At 47.0% G+C, this 22,419-nt stretch overlaps 1 protein-coding gene across 3 annotated transcripts in view; it reads right to left on the reverse strand.

Moving 5' to 3' along the window:
* GRAMD4 (GRAM domain containing 4) overlaps positions 1–22,419 on the reverse strand; it is a 2,133,975-nt gene that overhangs the window by 1,649,531 nt on the left and 462,025 nt on the right. The gene's annotated exons all lie outside the window — the stretch shown is intronic.

Consider the following 22,419-nt stretch of genomic DNA (forward strand, 5'->3'; position numbering starts at 1 on the left):
CAACACTTGAACTTTTGTAATCTTCATACTTACAGCGTGCCGCTCGGAAAAGTCAAGTGGATTTTGCCAGCGCCATTCTGAAAACCAGTGAAGTAACTGGACAAACACTCGCCCCTGCACCAGAAGCAGGATGGAGAGTTCATCCGGGAATTTCGGAAGAAGTTAGAGAAGAACGAAGGGGGGAAGGGGGGAGCAAGCACACTATTCTGCAGACTGTTAATCCCCTTTCTCATCTGCAGAAGGATAGTCCTACGGGCCAGACAAGCAAGATTTGAGGGTCCTGTTCAGTCGGTGTTCCGAGTTCTGCGCATCACGCTCGAAGAGGCCACAGCAACCCAGACTAGACCAGCGCCTCAGTGGGAGTCAGGTGAGCGTTACAGTTACCAAGCCTATATGGAGCCCATTAATTTTTGGTGGAAAGCTCTTACATTCGGCAAGGGCTTCAGGCAGGTCTGCAATATATAATTTGAAAATTAAAGCTGCCAACGGGTAGCCTTGCTTGACACCTCTTTCAGTGGTAATACTTTCTGATAGTTCACCATCGTCCTTCAATCTGACTTTAATTGATGTATTTGAAAGCAATTGGATAAGAATTTGCAGTAGGTCAGGAGGATACCCAAGCTACTCCTCACTGATGACACCCAACAAGGCTGAAACATGTCTGGGGATGCTTGTGGTCTCGTGCAGAAGGGATGTGACCTAGCAGTTCGGGTTGGACTACCTCTTTGGGGGTGGGACCAAGCCTGATTTGCATATGGTCTTTCCCCTTTTGTAACGGCTTGGCAGGCGAAGAACGATGGTCTGGAGGGTTGCCCAGAGCGATGCCAGAGGTTAAGATTCATTCTAAACCTTCCAGCTATCACCTCTTTTGTTTTGCTATTGTCAACCCGAGTGGGACGGGTATGCCCAGACGTGGGTCCCGTGCCTGCTGGGCCTAGAGAGACCCAAGCTACTCCTCACTGATGACGGCCAACAAGGCTGAAACATGTCTGGGGATGCTTGTAGTCTCGTGCAGAAGGGATGTGACCTAGCAGTTCGGGTTGGACTACCTCTTTGGGGTAGGACCAAGCCTGATTTGCATATGGTCTTTCCCCTTTTGTAACGGCTTGGCAGGTGAGGAACGATGGTCTAGAGGGTTGCCCAGAGCGATGCCAGAGGTTAAGATTCATTCTAAACCTTCCAGCCATTACCTCTTTTGTTTTGCTATGGTCAGGAGAACATTTCCATTTTTCTAGTTTTTGCCACAAGGTCGCTCTATTGACCCTGTCGAAAGCCTGACGCAAATAGACAAATGCCAGGCAGAGGGTTTTGTTTTTTTCATTGCATCTAATTTTAGAAGATTTAACAGGGCAAGATTTAGTGCCACAACTACACCTCTAATGAAGGCGGTCTGTCTATCGTCGATTATGTTGGCCTCCGTTGCCCAGTTTGCTAGTCTTTTCGGCAGGAATGTAAACAAAGATTTTCCCAATTACATCTAACAAGGCAATCGGATGGTAGTTGGATGGATCTTCCCTATCGCCTTTTTTGAATATGGGCACTACTACCGCTGATTGGCAAGAAGACGGGATTTTCTTTGTCACAGCAATTTGCTTAAATAGAGTTTCGATGAATGCAGCCCACTGGAGCTTTGGGTGGTTGTCTTACATTAGATCGAGTGAATTCTAATTGGTATATACCAATACAAAAGCGCTCCCCCCAATTGAGAATACTTTCTTAAAGAAATTGCTGCGACTTCACTAATCCATTTGGAACTGCAAACGTGGCCTGTAGCCAAGCCGATTGCCCTGAAACCTGTACTCTATTGGGTAAGACTTTGGTCATCTCCGAGTTGGGCCCCACACAGACTTGCATTGAAGAACTATGTGCAACTGGAAGGAGCAAAACATTTGGTTGGGTTTTCCATGTGAAAAAAAAGTTATGTTGGCTGAATGCTAGATCTTACTGGGACAACCCCCAGGAGTGCTGTTTAACATCAAAAATGGACCTCAAAGCAACCGCAAGAGGCAAAGCGTTGGATAACCTAGAGACATTAAAAGACGCATTGACGAACAGACGGATTGGGACATTTAAAACTTTTCCAGATGGTATTCACCCCCCATATGAACATTCCCTATATGTCCGATTCAGAGCAGGGATCTTGCATACCGCATGGTATACCCACACATGGTCAGTCTTGAATTCTAGCCTTTCCCCCTCTGTAAATTATCAGATGAAACTGACCCATTTTATGTTGATTTGCACAGGTTTACTTGAGATGAGATGCAGGTACTTAAGAAGTCCCTTGGCAGATTCAAGGATAAGAACACTCAAGAAGCCATGTAGTTTTAACTTGTACAGTGAAATGGAAAGTTGTTTTACCTCTGCCAGATATGTGCAACGTGCATGGCTATTAAAAAGACGGCTGATGGGTAATGTGTGATTATGAACTCTGAAAGTACTGTGAGGTTGCGAGCTTCCTCTCCTCACATAGGGTAAATTCATACTAAAGAAACTAATCATGATCTGCCTTATTTTAAGTATCAATTGTTTTCTAAAAGCTGCTTTAAAATTGTGTTTTACTTATTTGTTAAATAGGGTTTTTAATTGTTTGTATAATTCTATGGATTTTTATTACCATCAATTGTAAAAATGTATTTCTTTTCTTGTGTGTGAGGAATTGTTTTAAAGGTCAATACCAAATACATATTAAAAAATGAATGAATTAAACTAATACTATCAAGACGTGCAACCGGATGCACTTCATAGAGTGGAGCAATTGGACTCCTGCGACACCACAGCAACCTGCAATTGTGCACTTACCATTATACCAGGAGCTGGGAGCTCACCGGGAGACCGCCCCAGTTGCAGCCCACCTTGTCTCCCCACTGGGGCGAAAGCGTGTGGTGAATGGGCACAAAAGGCCCAAGCCAATAGACTCAAGGACACCTCGCAGGGCACACTGCATTAGGTGTCGCAGCACAAACTCTGGACAGGGGAGGTTAGACTTGCTACTCTGATCAAAGCATTGGATTGGGAAGGTCTATTGTACCAAAGAAGACTGAACAGACTACTCTGGACCCGAGATGGAGTGTGCGGGACTCCACGACAATTTAAGAGACATTCCAAGCGTAACTGGCCAGCACAACCTTTTTATTGGAGCTTAACCCGCTAAAACGTATTAGTGCTTATAAGTGCCATAGAGGCCCGATCCATTCCCGGTCCACGGCTTTGCTGAGAGCACACAGGACAGGGCAGTACGAGGATAAGACAGATTTGGGCCTGGGATAAAACACAATATTCTCCAGATGTCTAAATAATCCAATAAAGGAAAGGTCAAGCAGACCACAATTGAGACATATACTAAAGGCTCAAGTAACACGAATGAAGAGACTAATGTTGCATCCACACCGGATACAAAACAGTAACAAAGCAGAGGAGAACTTCAGATCCTCAGCACATCGCTGCTCTGCAATCTGCAATAAAATCCAAGATAGACGCAGTGATTATTGACGTAGGCCTTTTGCAGAAGGACGTCCGTGCACTGGCAGACAGGACCGGCAAAATTGAAGCACAAGTTAAAGACAACACCGCGGGCATACTAAAAACACAGTCTGAAGTCAAAACATTGCAGTTGAAAGTGAAAATGTTGCAACATAGGGCAGAGCATGCCGAAGAAGGAGCCCATAGAAATAATATCAGAATTCTTGGCCTGCCAGAGGGAATGGAAGGTGCAGATCCTACAACCTTACAAATGGCTTCACGGTCGAACGGGCACATAGATCGGTGTCCAAGAAACCTCTGCCAAGGGCACCCCACCACCCCCAGGCACAAAATAGCCAGAATAATGAATTATAAAGACAGAGAGAAAACATTGGCATTCTCAAGATCTGGAGGCTCCATACAAAGGGCATCGGCCAAACTGGCAGTCTATCTGGAAAACACTATCCAGGTACAGAGACACAGAGCGCAATTCGGCTCTAAAAAAGAGACTGCATAAGGCCGGCCTTAAATATATGTTCACCTATCCAGCTCATTTAAGAATCCTGCAAAATGCAGCCCTAAAGAAGCTCAGGACAATGAGGATTGCAACACCAACAGATGGAGGCGCATCGCAGACAGGTCAACAAGAAAATCACAGTTCCCCCTGTGGGACTCCCTCCTTTAGGGATATATTGTACTCTGCTGGGCCATTGGGCCACCCTATCATGCTTCAGCTTGTTTAATTACTTGAGATCCGGGACTGGAGACCGCAAGAAGCCAAATCCCTAATAACTACTTTCTGGAAAGTGATGCACCAAAAGGCAGGAGGGAACAATGGAGGAGGCCGCAACATTCAGGTAGCGCCTGTAACCCTTGCTGCAACTACTCCTCCACAAGTATATCTTAGGGTACTAGTACTCACCTGCTGCGCACCAGAAACCTAGTTGTTGAACTTGGTAAGTGGGGGTGCGCAAAGCAGAAATGCCTGAACATGCTAAGTATAGCTGGGCGATTGTTGGGAGTTGGGAAGAAGGGGGAGGAAGAGGGAGGGGGGGTTGACTACTTTGTGTGTATGGCCTTTGTCAACATGGAAACTAAGAAGCAAAGCCCTACAAGATGCAGTATTTACAGACTACATAAAAAAGTGCATTAGTGAGTACTTCACACAAAACACAGGCAGTGTGGAGTAGGTAGTTACATTATGGGAAGCCTTTAAGGGGGTTATTAGGGGAGAAGCAATTGCCAAATCAGGAGGCATACAGGTAAAAATAACCAGAGAATTGGCTAAGGACGAACAAGATTTAGATGACAGAAAGATACACCAGCAACTTTTAGATGACATAGAAAGATACAACAGCAACTTGAATACTGACCTCCAAAAAAAGATATAGCTGAGATATAAATGCTTAACATATTGGGTAAGATTGGCTAGATTCATAGAAAATACATAGAAAGGTAACATGCAGAGGGTGATAAACTTGGCAGGCTCCTGGCATGGCTGTATAAGAGCGAAAGTACACAAGTAATGATCTGTTCCGTTCCGTTAACAATAGCCAGGGTTCTCCCCTGTAACACACAAGCCGAATACCCCCTTTTATGAATACTACAGCACTTTATGTAAATATGAGAAAGTAACAGCACCCAGACCTCCAGGAAGCCTTAGATCTGATCCAGCTTCCATGTCTGGATGGAGAAGTTGTGGTGACGCTAGATGCCCCTATAACCCTGGATTAAATACTTGCCACAATCAGGACCTTGCCTACGGGGAAAACCCCTGGCATGGACTGTCTGCCAAGTCAATTCTACAAGGAAAATGAGGGAGACCTTGCACCAGCAATGTTACACATGTTCAGAGAAGCTAACGAAATGGGCTTGTTCCCTGAAAGTTTAAAGGAAGCAGTAATAATAGCTCTGCCCAAGCCAAAAATGGACTGTGGCTCACATAGGCCTGTGTCCTTGTTAAATCAAGACAGCAAAATACTCAACGCACTGTTAGCGAACAAATTAAAAAAACGTGATCGCAAAATTGATACACCCAGATCAAATAGGCTATGTGCCAAGTAGAAACACTTCATAGAACTTAAGGCGCTTAAATCATGTAATAGACAGTACCAAGGCATACGACCACCATTGTGCTGTGGCCTCCCTAGACGCCGTGAAAGTGTTTGACTCCAATAAAAGGGAATGGTATTTGGATTTGGACAGGGTTATATTAGGCGCGTACAACTGCTAAGCACCAAGCCGATGGCCAGGGTAAGAATGGGTCAACACCTCTCAAATAAGTGGAAACTAGAAAAAGGCAGTAGAAAGGGGTGCCCATCATCTCCAATGCTTTTCATCCTCACTATTAAACCGGTAGCTGCATTCCTTAGAAACTCCTATCGAGAGGCAGGCATAGGTATAGATCGGGTACAACACTTGGGGCCCAATTCACATAACGTTTTCCTGTGGGAAAGCACCATTATAAAAACACATCTGTGAATCAGGCCCCCAATATCCATGTATGCAGATGACATGCTACTCTATATATACATCAACCTGAAGTGCATCTGCAGTACATACTAGACGTTCATGATAGCTTTAGTGAAATATCGGGCATCACAATCAGTCACGAGAAATCTTGCTTGTTCCCACTACCTGGCCTGACTGAGTTGCTACCCTCGCTAGCACTTAAATGGAACACTGACACGTTCCGATACTTGGGGATAGATATATACCACAAACCCTCGATTGAGCATACATATTACACAAAAAGCATTGGATGGGGTCATAGGCTCTATGAACTTCTGGGTACGATTGCCCCCATCACTAATGGGCAGAGCAGCATTGTTCAAAATGGTAGTATTTCCCAGACTTCTACATTACTTTGTGAACATTTCATACAATATCCTCAAATGCTTCATTGGTAAGTTAGACGCGGAGTGCAGAAGATTCTTATGACAGAACTATATAGGTTGGCTTTGAGTACACTCCAAAGAGATCATGATGAGTACCGCAATTTGAAATCTTTTTCCTAGCGGGCCAGCTACAGTTTGTGGCGGGTTGGCTGGCGGATGAGCTGACACTTGACAAATCCTGGTTACAACCAGCAATTGAACAATTTTACTTAAAGTAGATTCTGTGGGTACCAACCCCCCCAACCAGGACAACATCCATACTTAGTGGCATTAGGCAGACAGCTGTGGCATAGAGCCTGTAAGATACTCGGGATAAGAGACCCTGTTTCACCACAGCTTCCCCTGGCCGCTGTGCTGTCAGATGAATGGCAATTAAGATTGGGTATACGAAAACACTGGGAACCCTTGGGGGTTGTATGATAGGAGAACTGTTGCAAGAGGACACATTAATGACCTTCCAGGCATTAAAAGAACACGCAGCATACATGGTGGGCAGTACTTACTACATCAAACCCTAACACATACACTAAAACAGAGCTGGCCAATATTTGGTGGACAGTTAGTAATGCATGATGTGATAGAAGCTGTATTTGATATCTCAGATCTGCAGGGCTGCCATGTTGATTCTGTATGATGTTAAGACAGTAGCCAGCGTTTATAAGCTATACCACAGAATGTGACTCCATCCAAACATTAGTAACAGGTAATCAGGGAACACGCAACATATGAAAATATTAAGCAGGGAGAAGGAAATGTATGACCAAGAGGTGAAAATATGTAGAACTGCCCAATCAGGAAGACCAGGGGATAATCACACACACATTATTGAGACATTGGAGTGGGTGAAAACAATATAGACAGTGTCAGGAGCAGTGCATGAGTGGGTAAGACAAGATGGTGCTGCACAGGGTCGGACTGGGACAAGAAATAGGCCCGGACACCCTGAGAAAAGTGGCCTACCCCTCGCCTCACGACCTCGACCTCTGTTGACATCACCGGAAGTGATGTCATTTGACCCCACCCCAAAGTGACATCATGGGAAGCAATGAAACACGACCTTTCACCCCTTGACAAAACAGGAAGTGGCATCAAACAGCATTGTCCCTAAGTACACTTCAAAAAATATAGTTATGATTTCACTAATGTGATATACATTTCATACGAGGATGGATAACCATATGTATCATTAATATCTTTGTGTATAGATCCATATTGTCAAATTACTGTGAATGCACGCAGACGTCCAAAGACAAATGATAATATGTAATTGTATAGCACTTACGCTTAAGCTCTTTTTTATAGAACAAATATGCATACAATATCACCCAACCTGTGCTGGTACTCAATTATCGACCTAAGAAGGATGAAAGGCTGAGATGGCCTTGCTGGGATTCGAACCTGCAGGTCACAGACACATCGCAGCTTCGAGCGCTCAACCCACTGAGCTATCATATCGGATATAGTAAAATGAGCAATTATTCTGTAGTGGATACCATTAAACTAGTAACTGAGATTTAACAGCAGACCAGTTAAGTTCATCTACAGTTCTGGTGCAAAGTTGGCCGCATGTCAAGCCTGCATGCACCTACTTTCAGGCTTCAGAGGTTGGCAAAATAGGGAAAGCTGTGCACTCACAGGACAGCCCATACTCTGAGCACTCGTTACTTCATACATGCAAACAAACATCCTGAACACCATACCAGGGAGATGGGAAAGATAGACGGATTACAACAAAGTATTCATTGTGGCACAATGAAGTCAATGGCCACTTTATGTGCTATGGTCAAATATTTCTACACTGTACAGAAGCTTTTAGGCACAAGGATTTTGTCAAGTGACTGAGGACACTGAGATGGAATGTCTTGTGTTGATCGTAACAGAGACAACGTCAGAAAACAAAACATGCTATTACTGCAACTTGCGAAAGTCAAAATACATAGTGCAAAATTGATGTTTATTCTACTCTAAAATTGGTCGTTTATCACTAATATCACTAATACATAATTATCACTAATAAAACAGCACAGCCACTCCAGGGGGCACCACGCCCCCCTGGAGTGGCGGCACGGCAACAGCAGGCGGTGGCGGCCCCAGCCCCTCAACTTTGCATGCATCATAATTTATGATGCGCACAACATGCATGCAAATCAATCATCAAAGCAAGGTAATGTGTTACCTTGCTTTGATGAATTAATGAATTATGCCATTGCATGTGTTTTTTTTTTTTTAAAGAAAATTATTATTATTTTCACTTTTTTCTTTTTCCAAACCGGCCCAAGAGTGGGCAGAAACCGGCCCCCATCAACCAGGGACGATTCCGGCTCAGCCACGGCCCGAGAGGCCAATCCGACCCTGGTGCTGCAGCAAGTTGGTATGTCTTTTGGGAAGGAACACATTGGGAGAAAGAACAAGAGAGAGAAGGAGCAAGAAAGGAGGTGGTTGCTGAGTAATGAACTCAGTAGGTGATCTTTCTTCATAGGTGCCTCACTCAGATCCTGCTTGGGGCTATAGCCAAAATCCTGAGGAAGCCAAAGAGCACCATTAGCTGAGAAATGTGACAACCATAAGCTGGTTATGGGTCCACATCTGTAAAGGAAAACCAAGAAGATGTAGTTGACTCCTACTCAGGAGGGTGACCCTTGGCTGTTGAGTGAGAATAGCTTCAGTCTGAAAATCACCTGGGCAGGGTGGGACGAGGGGAGGAGTTCTGCTGGTAATGAATCTTGAATGTTAATGAAGGGCATGGGGTGTTACAATTTCTGGCTGGTAGGCATGTGCTGTGTCTACAGCTTTAAGACCATGCAGGGCGCGCTACCAACAATCCCTGAGAGTAAGTGAACTGAAGGCAGCCATGTAGAGAGGCAACCCTGGGTCCCAGGATTCAACATAGGGAACGGAATTTGAAATAGGATACTAGGTCCATTTAGAAGAGAACCTTGCACTTGTTTTTATTAATCATCTATCCTGACACTGTTCCCCATGGATTCTCCCTAGACATATATCTTAAGATATCTAAGCCGAACATCTTACAGGAGATCCACCAACCAGAGGTGTTGCTAGATCTGGAAAAGATCCGGGGCTACGCTAATGTCGGGACTGTTGGGACTCTGGGCTAGCTGGCCTTTTGGATGTAGACCTTGAGCTTCTATCAGGGGCTACAACCAAAAGACACGGGGCTATAGCCCTGTTAGCATCCCCCCTAGCAACGCCTCTGCCACCAACCCTTTCCCCAGAGAAAAATGATTGTGTTGAACTTAATCCAAACTTCTTAATCCCTCTGTTATACACACACACTGAAGGTACTCATATGCACAGCAGGAGGTTTGGGAGCAAGAGATATACATTGGCAGAGTCAAGCAAAGGCGTCTGAGTTGGCTCCAAGACTAAGACCAAAACATAAACCAAGCCAGTAAAAGACCCATGTATGGCATCCTGCTTCCCCATCCAATTACACAACACAAAAGCCATACCTGGTGTCCAGCCTCCTGGCCTCTCAATACAAGACCCATAACTGGCTGTCCCGCCTCCCAAACGCCCCCTACAAACGAAGAGCCCCAACTGCCATCCTGCCTCACCACCCCCAAAACAAAAACTCATGCCTAGCATCTGCATTTTGTAGTAAGATAAAATGATATGCCCATGATCAGAAACTTTAGTCAAGAGGTGAAGCCAAGATATGAGCCCATTAGATGCTTGACAACTTATCTCCCCCGGTGTCCGGTCAATTGGTCGACAACAAACTGGTCGACTGCAATTTGGTCGACACCATTTGGTCGAATGCCAAATGGTTGAATTTTTTTTTGTTATTTATATATGTGTTTTGTGGGTTTTCGTGTGGGGAAAAAAAAAAAAGAAAAAAAGGGGGTTGGGGGGGACCCCCCCCCAAAAAAACCAAAAAAGGGGTAAAAAAAAAAAAAAATTCAACCATTTGGCATTCGACCAAATGGTGTCGACCAGTTGTCCCGTCGACCAAATGTTTGACTAATTGACCTACAACCGCTTGACAACTTATCTCCCCCACCTCAAGATGATAGAAATATGTATTCCTGTTTGGATTTGAAGAGCTAAAACGATACTCTCACATTACAAACCAACGTGACAAATATATAAATCCATACATTAAGGAAAAAAATTGGATTTGGTTTTGCTTTCCCATGCTAAAAGAAAGCCATCAAGTGCCAGTCTGCAAAGTAAGGTCAGATACACAAATCTCTCCTGAGTTATCCAACTATGCTTTCAAGAATTAAAGAGACCACTACAAAAAGCCAAAACTGTGTGACAAGATCACATAATTGTGATCTGTTTCACACAGGCATATCTTGTCAATATGTATGAAGAGAAGAAAACATGAAGTTCATCAAGAAAGCAAAATTGGGAGGGGGGGTGGCCAGCATGCAAGCAGCAAGGACGTGAGTTCTTGGAGCTCCTGGGGCTGCCGGCATAATCCTGCAAATTCATTCTGTTTGGTGTGGCGCAAACGATAGTAAGCCACCAGGGAGGCGAACGTATGCTGCACAGTTGTGAGAGGTCTGACCTGCGAAATTAACAGCCTGTTGGTGCTGTTTGGCGAAGACTGCTGGACGTGAGAAGTGCACCACCAAAATGGCCTACGCGGCATGTACAAGCTGTTGTAAGGGGCTGATACGCTGAATATCAACTGACGCTGCAGCGGTAACCTGCACCAGACAATTGTTACAGGAAGAGCAGGAACGGTTTGCAGGTAGTCGAGTGGCTGAGACGGATCATAACGGCAGGCTAGTGGACCCGGGCGAGCGCTGCTGGTGGTGGCGGGACCGCGGCATGTGAAGAGCGAGGGCCCACGAATGCTGGTGGCAGCGTCGCCAGGACAGGTGGCTGCTTCTGGGGGCAGGGCAGCCCAGAGGATCAAGGGACCGGAGCAGTCACACAGACACCATCACACGCTGGCGAGTGCCACTGGAATGGTACATTTCCTCGCTAAGCTGCCCAGCGCCTGTCCGGGACCTTGCGGTGTCATCCCCCTCAGGTTCCAAAAGCTCCCCCCGTGGCACCGATTGCAGGGGAGGAGATAACATCGCGCCAGGCCGTGGCCCGCAGAAGAATCCAGGGTCCGCAGTGGGAGAGGAGCGGGCGAGGGAGCCTCTAGTGAGGGGCTGACACGAGCAGCAGAGCACTGGGAAGGCCCACGATGTGGGCTCCCTGTGTGGGCAGGGGCACATCTGGTAAAGACAAGCGCGGAAAGAAGGCACAGAGCCATGATTAAACAGCAGAGGCGCACAGGCCTACTAACCCCGTCGCTGGACTGTTAATACTGGCTCTACTCGGTAAATACTGGGGCATTGGGACCACCCAACGATGCAATTGCAACAGAGCACCACAACGGTAGCACCTGCCAAAAGCACTGCATCCAGACCAACAAGCATGTTTGATTACATGTTGCAATCCAAAGCAACAGAGGCGCTCCACAATTGGGGAGGGGTGTGTCCTGCCCAGGAGGATTCCACAAAAGCAACAAAGCTCCGGAGAAACGGCTGAAGCACCTGTGACCACATAAAGGGGATACACAGACCCACGCAACCTAGCTCTGAGCCGATGCAAGCTGATCTGCCAGATGGAAGTCAGGGCCACGCATGAGTACGGGTGGCACAGAGCACCGTAACTGTAGAACCAGCAAGAAAGGGCTGCACTCAGGTAAGACTACACAACTGATTACTTGGTGGTTGTAAACGAAGCAGAGTGCGCCCAACAGTTGATGGAGGATATGTCCTGCCTAGAGGGATGCAATTGAAACCAATGGAGTGAAGGACTTCTGCTGGGTAACGGCCAGTAACGACACAGCAAACAACATACAGAGCTAGAGAAGCCAGCTATAAATATATCACTTAAGGCCTACATTGTACAGCACCCCAAGAGGCGAGATTGGCAATCCAGGCCGAAATACACTCTTCCCCGCACAAAAGGAGGAAGAACTAACGCCCCGCTGGGATAGGGACACGCTTGCAAACCCGGGTTCGCCAAGAGTAGGGACAATCCACTAGTGTCCTGAAGTGGTGGGCCCCTATACGAAGTAACGGCTGCAGACGGCCGGTTCCAGCGTATTGCACCAGCTGACAGCGCAGAACCCTTGCGAAACCCCTGCCCCTAGAGGCACTGGTCTGGGAAATGGGTAAAGATAAAGCTAAAAAGGCGACCATGCAAAGTACCATGGACCAGTTCACAACCACCACCTCCGCTACTACGACGAGTGCTGAACCGCAAATGGGCCCCACCCTGCCCCCCTCCTCCCCCCGACACCTGAAACATTAACGCTAAAGGATGCGATGGCTGCCATTGCCAACTCCTGCTCGTCCAAGGAGAAAAAAATGGACGGCATCTTGGCCGTGGTATCTTTCCTCCGGCATAACCTCCAGGAGTTAACCTTGCATACTGGCGAGGTGGAACAGCGCGTCTTTGGGGGGGGGGGGAAGATGACCTGGGAGGAGTACACCAACAACTTTCGCAGACAATGGCACGCCTGAAAACCCTTGAGGCGCCAGTGAAAGAGGGTGAGGGCAGGGCATGCTGCAATAACATTCGCATCCTAGGCCTTCCGGAGAATACGGAGGGACCTAGTATGGAGCTCTTTCTGGAACAATGGTTGTCGGACCTGTTCACTCCGAAGTGCTTCTCTAACGTCTTCTCAATTGAGAGGGCGCATCGGATGCCAACCGGGAAGCCGATCCCGGTGCCCCTCCCAGAACAGTCATCGCTAAGCTTTTGAACTACTGAGATAGAGACGCTATCCTACAAATGGCCTGCACTAAATGGACAATCACGCATAATGGCTCCAGAATTGCCTTCTTTCCGGACTACACCTGCGAGGTGCAAAAGGCTAGACAATCCTTCGAAACACCGGAAAAGGAAACTCCACTCTATTAATATGAAATACGGACTGCTCTTTCCGGGCCAGCTCAAGATTCAACACAACGGCACCATGGTGCACTTTACTAACACAAGAGAAGCCTGGACGTGGGCAGAGACTCAAATTGAAGGGAACTGGGAGTCAAATGGTCGAGACCCCGGGGACAGACCATGTGCCCGGCCACACCGGGATCGCCCTTCCCGGCGTCCCCCAGCATATGGAACAGAATGATCCGGAACATAGACCAGATCCATGAGAACAACGCCCTGTGGGTAATGCAACAGTAAAATGTTAAAGCAGTGACAACCAAGAATATATGCATACATAGGGGTGCTTATTGAACTCACCCGCAAGATATCCCAACCGTAAATTGCCACAGCTGAGGCGGCCACTTACAACACCCACTATGTGTCGCGGTGGGGCAAGTGTTTTGGTTAAAGTCAGGAGCAGGTTCTAGTTATATCCCGGCTGATGTTCGGGCAACAGATACTTCGACTTGGGGCGAAGTAAGGGGTGGCAGAAGGGGGAAAAGGAATGTTTTTTGTTTAGAGGTGTTACTTGAAGGTTGGAACAGGGTATGGGAATTATTTAGTCAGGCATGGATCCATGAACTACCTCACAGATATGCTTCTAATATTGCAACACATCAGAGTACCGCCATCATCCTGACACCCACGTAACATGGCAAGGCATGCTCCCGCCTTACTCATCATAGACTGAGCTCGCCTGACAACAAAGACTGTACTCTCAAACTCCTGACCTGGAATGTCAACGGGCTGGGTAGTGGTTTTAAGAGGAGATTAGTCATACAATTCCTGAACAAACTTACACTGGATGCAGCATTTCTTACTGAAACCCACCTAGCGTTTACAACCTGTCATTTATTTAAATGCACCAACTACCGCACTGCGATACACGCTGGTTTCACCATGGGCTCACAGAGTGTACTCGTACTACTGCATAAAAGACTTTGCACCCTCTCTAGCGTGACACATGATACAGGGGGTAGATTTACATATGCCGTGGGAACGTTGTGGAACCAAACAATTGCCTTATTGGCGGTCTACTCACCCCCAGCATTGATAACAGCATTGGTAAATGACATTACACTGGTAATTGCCAACGACACATCAGATGTGTTAATCCTAGGGGGCGACTTTAATGAAGTGATGAACGTGGAGCTGGATCGCATACATTTACGAGGGAGAAACCCTAGAATTCATACCAAACTTGCCACCTTCACCGACGCAAAGGGACTGAGGGATGCATGGCGAGACCTGCATCCTGATGTAAGGGAATACTCACATTCTGGGGTCCACACCTCGTTATCAAGATTCAACTACTTTTTTCTTCCAGCGACGGTCATTCACAAGGCAATTATGTCAAAACTCCTCCCGAGGGTATATCAGATTATTCCCCACTGTTGATGGAGCTGGCGACATCGAGACCCCTCCCTCCCTTGTTGTGGCGCCTCAATAACTACTATCTGGGATGCCCGGAACGTATAGAACACATACAAACTGCTGCCAAGTCATATTTTGAGCTAAACAATGTGTCAGTGGATAGTCCAGGGGTACTGTGGGAAGCTTACAAGCCAGTGCTCCGAGGACAGATTCTCTCCTGGACCGCAGCAGAAAAAAAGAAAATACATAAGAGAATGGTGGAAGCAGAATTCAAAGTTAAGCAAGCGGAGGAGTCCCATCTTGCCCATGATCGACGGATACACATAGATCACTTGTGGTAGCTCAAAGACACCTGCAAAACATAGCCCTAGACACCGCCAAACAAGCTCATAGAGCAATGAGAGCCAGAATGTATGAAACAGGTGACAAGGCAGGTAAAATGTTGGCATGGTTAGAACGCAGAGATGGGGGAAAACAGCTAGGTTAGGGTGATTAGGCCAGCTAATGCGGATCCGCTCCTGACAGAGACATTGCTGAGAGACTATGCTGAGCTGTATGGGCCCCCCAATGGCCCCATTGACACCTCCATACTAGGCATGATCACCCTCCCCTCCCCGAGTGCCGAACAAAAAACTCTTATGGAAAAAGAAATCACGGAAGAGGAACTGATCATGGCAATGTCACAGCTTCAATCTGGTAAAACCCCAGGCCCAAATGGCTTCCCAAAAGAGACTTGGAAAAAAATAGGTGCGAAAGAGCTGGCCCCATACTTGCTAAATATGTATTGACACTCAAAGGAACAAGGCTACTTTCCGGCTGACCTTAGAAAGGCCACTATAATTGTAATCTCCAAAGCCGATAAACCTCCATATCAATGTAGTTCGTACAGACCAACCTCCCTTATAAATAGACACACTAAACTTTTAGCAAAAATATTAGCGATTAGACTACAACGGGCCATAACATCATTAGTACATCCGGACCAATGTGGGTTCATGCCGAATAGGTAAACAGGCCAGGCCCAACCGTGTTGGGGGGGATGTGTGGCCCTTATCTTCCCTGAGTGTATTCCTGCCACTGTTACTTCCACGCAGATCTACTCCTCTTTTGAATGTCTTGTCTTCTCTCTCTCTCTCTCTCTCTCTCTCCTAGCCATTCTCTTACCGTGGCTACTATCTATCGGCCACCTGGTCAAATCTCCTCCTTCCTCTCTGAGTGGGCGGACTGCTCCTCCTCACTCCTGTCCTCAACCACTCAACTCCTCCTTCTTGGAGACTTCAACATCCACCTGGATGCCTCCTGTCCCCCCTCTGGACTCTTTCGCGACCTCTGCAACTCTCTCTCACTCTCTATCCTCCCGTCTGGGCTGACTCATTCTGCAGCGCAAACTCTTGATGCTCTGATCTCCTCTGACCTTCCCCTCTCTGTCCCTCTCTCCAGTCCTCTCTCTTGGAGTGATCACTTTCTCCTATCCTCCCACCTGACCTTCTCTACCCCACAGGCAAAGCCACCCTCATCACTGCCACCTTCCTTCTCGGTCATCCGACCCATGAAGCGCGTGTCAGTTGAGGCTTTCGCTGCCACCTTTTCGCCCCCTCCTCCCCCTTCGGCTGACTCCCACCCTGACACAGCCCTCTCCACTCTGCTATATCTGATACTCTTGATATCCTTGCCCTTGTCATGAGAATCCGCCTGAAGCCCAAAGCCAAATGTAACTCCTGGTATGACTCGGATCTCGTCACCCTTAAACGCAAGTGGCAGAGAGGAAATGGCGTGCTTCATGTTCATCCTCTGACAATCTGGCCTGTCGCCTTCTCCAAATGCAATACCGGCTCTCCGTTCTCTCCAAGAAGAGAGCCCTCATCCAAGCCTGCATCTCTGCGGCATCTAACAATTCAGCCGAACTCTTTAAAATCTGCAAGGAGCTGGCCAACCCTGCTGCAGTCTCTACCTCTCCTATCCCCTCCCAGGCCCTCTGCACAGCACTGGCCTCTCACTTCATTTCAAAAACTCAGGACATCCTGTCCTCACTCTCCTCCTATCACTTCCCCCATCTATTCCCTGCTCTCCCTCTGGCCCTTCTGCAGCCACCCTTCCTCTACCCTTCTCGGCCTTTCCCTTTTTTTTTGCTGACGAGGTTTCAAGACTAGTACGATCTATGAAAGTCTCGTCAAAACCCCTGTTCCTCCAAAACTATCAAGGACCACATCTACTCCTTGGCCCCTGCACTTGCTGACTTCTGCAATCACTCCTTCGCCTCCGGAGTCTTCCCATCCCTCTCAAGCACTCCCTTGTGCACCCCCTTCTTAAGAAACCCTCTTCCGACCCCTCCTGCCCAGCTAACTATCGCCCAATCTCTACCACTCCCTTCCTTGGCAAGCTCCTGGAGAAACTGGCCATCTTCCAGCTTAATCTCCATGCTGAATCTGTTGGTAGGCTTCATGACCATCAGTCTGGCTTCAGAGCTGGCTGCCAGAAGCACGGAAACTGCTCTCTTGAACATCCGTGAGGACCTGCTCTCGAACCTTGACTAACACTCCATGTGTTCTCATTTTGCTTGATATCTCTTCTGCCTTTGATACTGTCAACCATACCATCCTGCTCAGCCGTTTCTGTGATAACCTGGGTATCACTGGTCAGGCTCTGGCGTGGCTGACCTCTTTCCACTCCAATCGACCCTCCCAGGTCCAACTGGGGTCTTTCCTCTCTGACATCTTTTTCTCTACCTGTCGTGTCCCCCAGGGATCTAACCTCTCCCCCTGGCTTTTCAACCAGTATCTGGCACTTCTCGTCCACCGCATCGCCGCTCTCTGCCCCAACTTTCAGTGCTATGGGGATGATAACCCAGCTCATTTTCAGGCTACCCTCGGCCTCCTCTTCTCCTTCCCTCATCTCTGACTGTCTTTCTGCTATCCAGGACTGGTGTGCCGCCCATGACCTCTGCCTTAATGCCAGTAAGACCGAGATTCTACTCATCGGCACACCCACTCCCTCCTTCCCTGCAGCTCTCTGGCCGGCCTCTCTTGGCCCTCTTCCTGCTCCTACATGCAAAGCAAAAAACCTTGGGGTCACCTTCGACTCCACACTTTCCTTCTCTACTCACATATCCGACGACTCTAAGAATTCACACTACCAGCTACACCTCCTCAGAGGTATCCCTCCTTTCCTCTCCTTCCCCCAGAAGCTCACTGTCTCTAGAGCCCTGGTTCTCTCGAAGTTGGACTACTGTAACAGCCTCTATCTAAATCTGCCTGCCTCTACTCTCTGCCCTTTGCAATTCATCCAGAACAGGACTGCGAGACTTGTCCTTGGCCTCAAGCCCAGGGACCGTATCTCTCCACGACTGAAATCACTACACTGGCTCCCAGTGACTGCGAGGATCAAGTTCAAAACCCTCTGCATTGTCCACAAGACCTTCTGGGGCCTTCGGCCAAAATAGCTTCAACTCTCTCTTCCTAAATATCTTCCTTCCCAAGCTCTTCGCTCATCCGCCTCCAACTCCCTCAGGGTCAGCCGCTTCTCCAAACAATGAGTTGGTGGCAGATCTCTCTCCGCTGCAGGGGCCTCCCTCTGGAACAACCTTCCTGCCTCCCTGAAACTTGAGGAGAACCATCTCCAGTTCCGGAAGCACCTCAAAACCTTCCTCTTCGCCTCGGCTTTCTCTCCCCCTTTCCCCTGCTAAAGTTACTGAAAGTGCACTGAATCTGCAACTGGGCCACTCACCGTTCTCGGTCTTTGGCCCAGCCACTCTCCCCTGAACTGCCTCCCTGGCACCCCCTGCACTACGGGACTGTGTCTGTATCCCTACAGCCCCCCTTCCCAGCACTTGTCTGCACTTACCTCGCACTTGCCACTAGCTGGCCCTTGTTATTTTCCTGTATGCTATTAACCCTGTAATGCACTTTCCCCTCTCCCCTTCCCCCTTGCACTTTTCCCTTTCCCCTCTATCCTTGTACTTGCGCGATCTGAATGACACCTGGCCTAGTAGGATCGTTGTCTGTCTCCCCTTGTCCCCCCCTGCCTTGTCGCGCCTTGAAACACTGGTGTATAGGCGCGTTACAAATGCCATATCATATCATGAACATACGTAGATTGCACCTAGCACTTGAAAGAACGCATGCCTCACACGATCCCCTAGCACTACTGGCAATATACTTTGAAAAGGTCTTTGATTCAATATACTGGGAGGCGCTCTGGGAAATAATTCATAGGATGGGGTTTGGCAAAGAAGTCATGGGCTGGGTGCAACTGCTTTACAGTTCCCCGGAAGCTAAAACCAGAGTAAATGGCTGGCTATCAAAACCCTTCAAATTTGAGAAGGGGACGAGGCAGGGCTGCCCCCTATCTGGATTGCTCTTTGCAATAGCAATAGTGCCCTTAGCTAGATTATTGAGGGATTCACAGACTTGGGAGTGGTTTCCAGGGGTCGGCAGACTGGGATGACAAGATCTCCCTATATGCAGATCTGCTAGTCTACCTAAAGAATCTGATCATCTCCAGTCCCATAGTAACAGGCCTCCTACAATGCTATGGAGCCTTCAGCGGTCTAAAGGTAAACTGGGACAAATCTATACTGTTCCCAGTTAGAGGGATGGGAAATATAGTTCCGGAGAATTGTCCATACTGAGTTGAGGGAACCCATTTTCGATATCGAGGCATATTGATCACTAAAGATCTGAATGAATATATAGATATATAAATCTACACCCAATCGTGGAAAGATTCAAGGAGGATGTCCGCCTCTGGATTTCCTTGCCATTGACCCTCTTGGGAAGAGCGGCTCTGTTCAAAATGTTAGCACTACCCCGTTTTCTATGTCTTACAAAACGCCCCACTCCATATCCCAGTGGATGTATTCTGTAGAATCGACTGTATACTTCGGAAGCTTCTATTGAGGGTGAGGGGGGGGTTGGTGGACACCCGAGAATAGCACTCTGCACACTTCAGAGGTCTATTTGGAAGGGGGGTTTTGGGCTGCCACGCCTACAAACCTACTACTGGGCGAGTCAATGGCAGTAGTGAATGACATGCTACACAGTGACACATTTAAAGGCCGAGATAGACATAAGACAAAACCCGGCCCCACTGGAAGGTCTTTACCAGTGAATAAGAACAGCGCCCACTCAAAGGATGGTAACTCAATCAACACTAATCTGGGCAGGAGAAGACAGGTTTATTGGTTGGGACAAGAAAGTTACTCCAGTGCAACCACTATGGGAGAATGGCAATCTACCTGGGGTAGGCAAGCTACCTAGATGGCCGAGCTGGGTGTCAAAGGGAATAACGAAAATGGGTGACGTGGTTGAGGAGGGCAAATGATTGCCTTTTGAGGACTTAGTAGAGAAGTTCAGTCTCCCTGAAACTGAAAGGTACCACCACACACAGCTAAGACATGCACTACAAAAACATATTCCAGCTCTGTCTAACATGCCAGATTGTACCCCCATGGCGAGAAACAGTCTTAGAACGTATCAACAACAGGATTACCTCCATCATGTACAGTGCTCGGACCTCCTTTGCTACTCCTGAATTGTTGGGCTTAAGGCTAAATGGGAGAGGGACGTGGGTGATATTCTGCGGAGGACTGGGTCACGACCCTGATGTACCGCTGTGAAACGGCCATCTCATCTAGGCTCTGGCTTATTCAGTTCAAGATACTACACAGAGTATACTATCCGAGAGTGGCGCTCTATCGCTGGGGCAAGATTGCGGATCCAAATTGTCTGCGATACCACCACGGAAAGGGGACCTTTTTCCACATATTATGGGAATACCCACATATCCAACAGTACTAGCAACAGTGCTGTGATGTGCTTCTGAGAGTCCTGGGACATACAGTTCCTAGAGAACCCAAATTGTTGTTACTCTGAGTAGAAGGGGAAGGGGAAATGACACGGTATGAAAAAGCACTCTTTTCAACCACGACAGCCCTGATCAAGAGAAACATAGCGAAATTATGGGGATCTGATGTACTACCGCAAGTTGAACGATGGATTGCAGATGTAAATGTATGTATAGCGATGGAACAGAGGCTGTCCGGAGAAAGCTGGGAAAATCTGGCAAAAATGGGAGGATGCTCAATTTGCCTAATTTGCCAAACTTGATTAATGTATAAATCAAAGTAATGCAATGTTACTGCTGCAAACAATATATTGTGTTTACTGTGCAGGGTGCGTGGATCCAATGACCTTTCATACGACTATTGTAGTTTTAATCCATGTTTGACGCCATAGGAGTCCACTGTTGTAATGTATATCATAAAAACCAATAAAATGTGTTACAAAAGAAAAAAAATGCAAAATTGCCTTCAGTGCTTAAACTAGATGACAGATAAAGTATTTATTTTGGGACTCTGTTTAAATTGACTTGGAGGAAAGCAAAGATTGGGCAATTAAACTTGGGCTGTTTGTTTTATTGATTTATAGAGTGCACCACACCCTGGGGTATCTGGGCGCCAGCATAGTAGTGGCATACAATTGATAATACAGATAGGATATATACAAATAAAGAATAAGTTAGAGGATATACAGAGGAGTATGTACAAATGCAAGCAGCAGATAATATGAGCATGAGATAAGTGGGCAGCAGATAGATACAACATGGTAGTATACATCATATACATACAATTAGTTGAGCATGAGTGGCATTTGTTAGATTCTACAACTCTACACGCCCAGATTGTTGGATCCATTCAGAGCTAATGATCACACTTTGTGAGCATGTCACAGACAATTATCCTCCACTGTGCAACTAACACGCTTCATATTTAAATGTACTGCTGGTAACAATGGCCGGTCAGCTAGCACAGCGAGTAGAGTGCTCGCTTTGACATCCGTGCAGAGCCTGATGATGCATGTTTGAATCCCGGCAGGGCCAAACTCAGCCTTTCATCCTTCCGAGGTCTATAAATGAGCACCACACACCGTGGGAAATAAGCAGCGCTCAGATACCTGAGGGTTGCTATATAAATGCACAAACAAATATACATGCACAAACAAATGGCACATTAAGAATGATCTGCTTGACTAAATGAAAGACCCTGCTATGGATGTTGCAGGATGATACAGTTGAACAGTAACGGCTTCCAAGTTCATCAGTGGCCCAGGAGGCTCTGTGCTGGGGATGTGCAGGGAAACAGTACATCAAGCAGACACTCCACTACCCCAGCCAAGCAAGATTTGTTTTCATATTAATTACACAGGTGGTTCTTTCAGCTTCAGTTTAGGTGGCCAGTGGCTTGAAACTCTGTTTGAGCCAACAACTAGGCCCGATTCTTGCCCGCCACATGTTATGCACTACAAATAAGTTATGAATAACCACCCTTTCTTAAAATAGTGTGATTGTATTTATTAGTGCTTTGTTCAAAAAAGTGTACCAGGCTTCAATGCCTTCGACCTTTATTTTGAAAAAGTGATCTGCAGAATTTGACATTTCTATATCAAATTGTTTTCCCTTTATAATTGGTGGTTTTTACTGTCACATCCATCTAGGTGCTAACTATTTATGTATAATCCTTGCCACATTTCAGTGGTCCAAGATTTGTTTTAATGTTGTGCAACTAACCACTAAAGAACCTTTTGAAAGGACAGTCAATTAAAACTTTTATAGTCATATTGTGTAGGCTTACCGGAGTTTCCATACCCCTGCTTCTGTGATTCTCATGTAGCACAACATCTGCAGAAGGATGTTCAGCGTTTTAGTGTTGCCAACCTCTAAACACTCTAATATAATAGCCATTAATGGAACACACTTATACCCTCTGAGGGACCATGACCCT

This window comes from Ambystoma mexicanum, chromosome 12 (assembly GCF_040938575.1).
Source record: "Ambystoma mexicanum isolate Mex_15411 chromosome 12, UKY_AmexF1_1, whole genome shotgun sequence".
NCBI lineage: Eukaryota > Metazoa > Chordata > Amphibia > Caudata > Ambystomatidae > Ambystoma > Ambystoma mexicanum.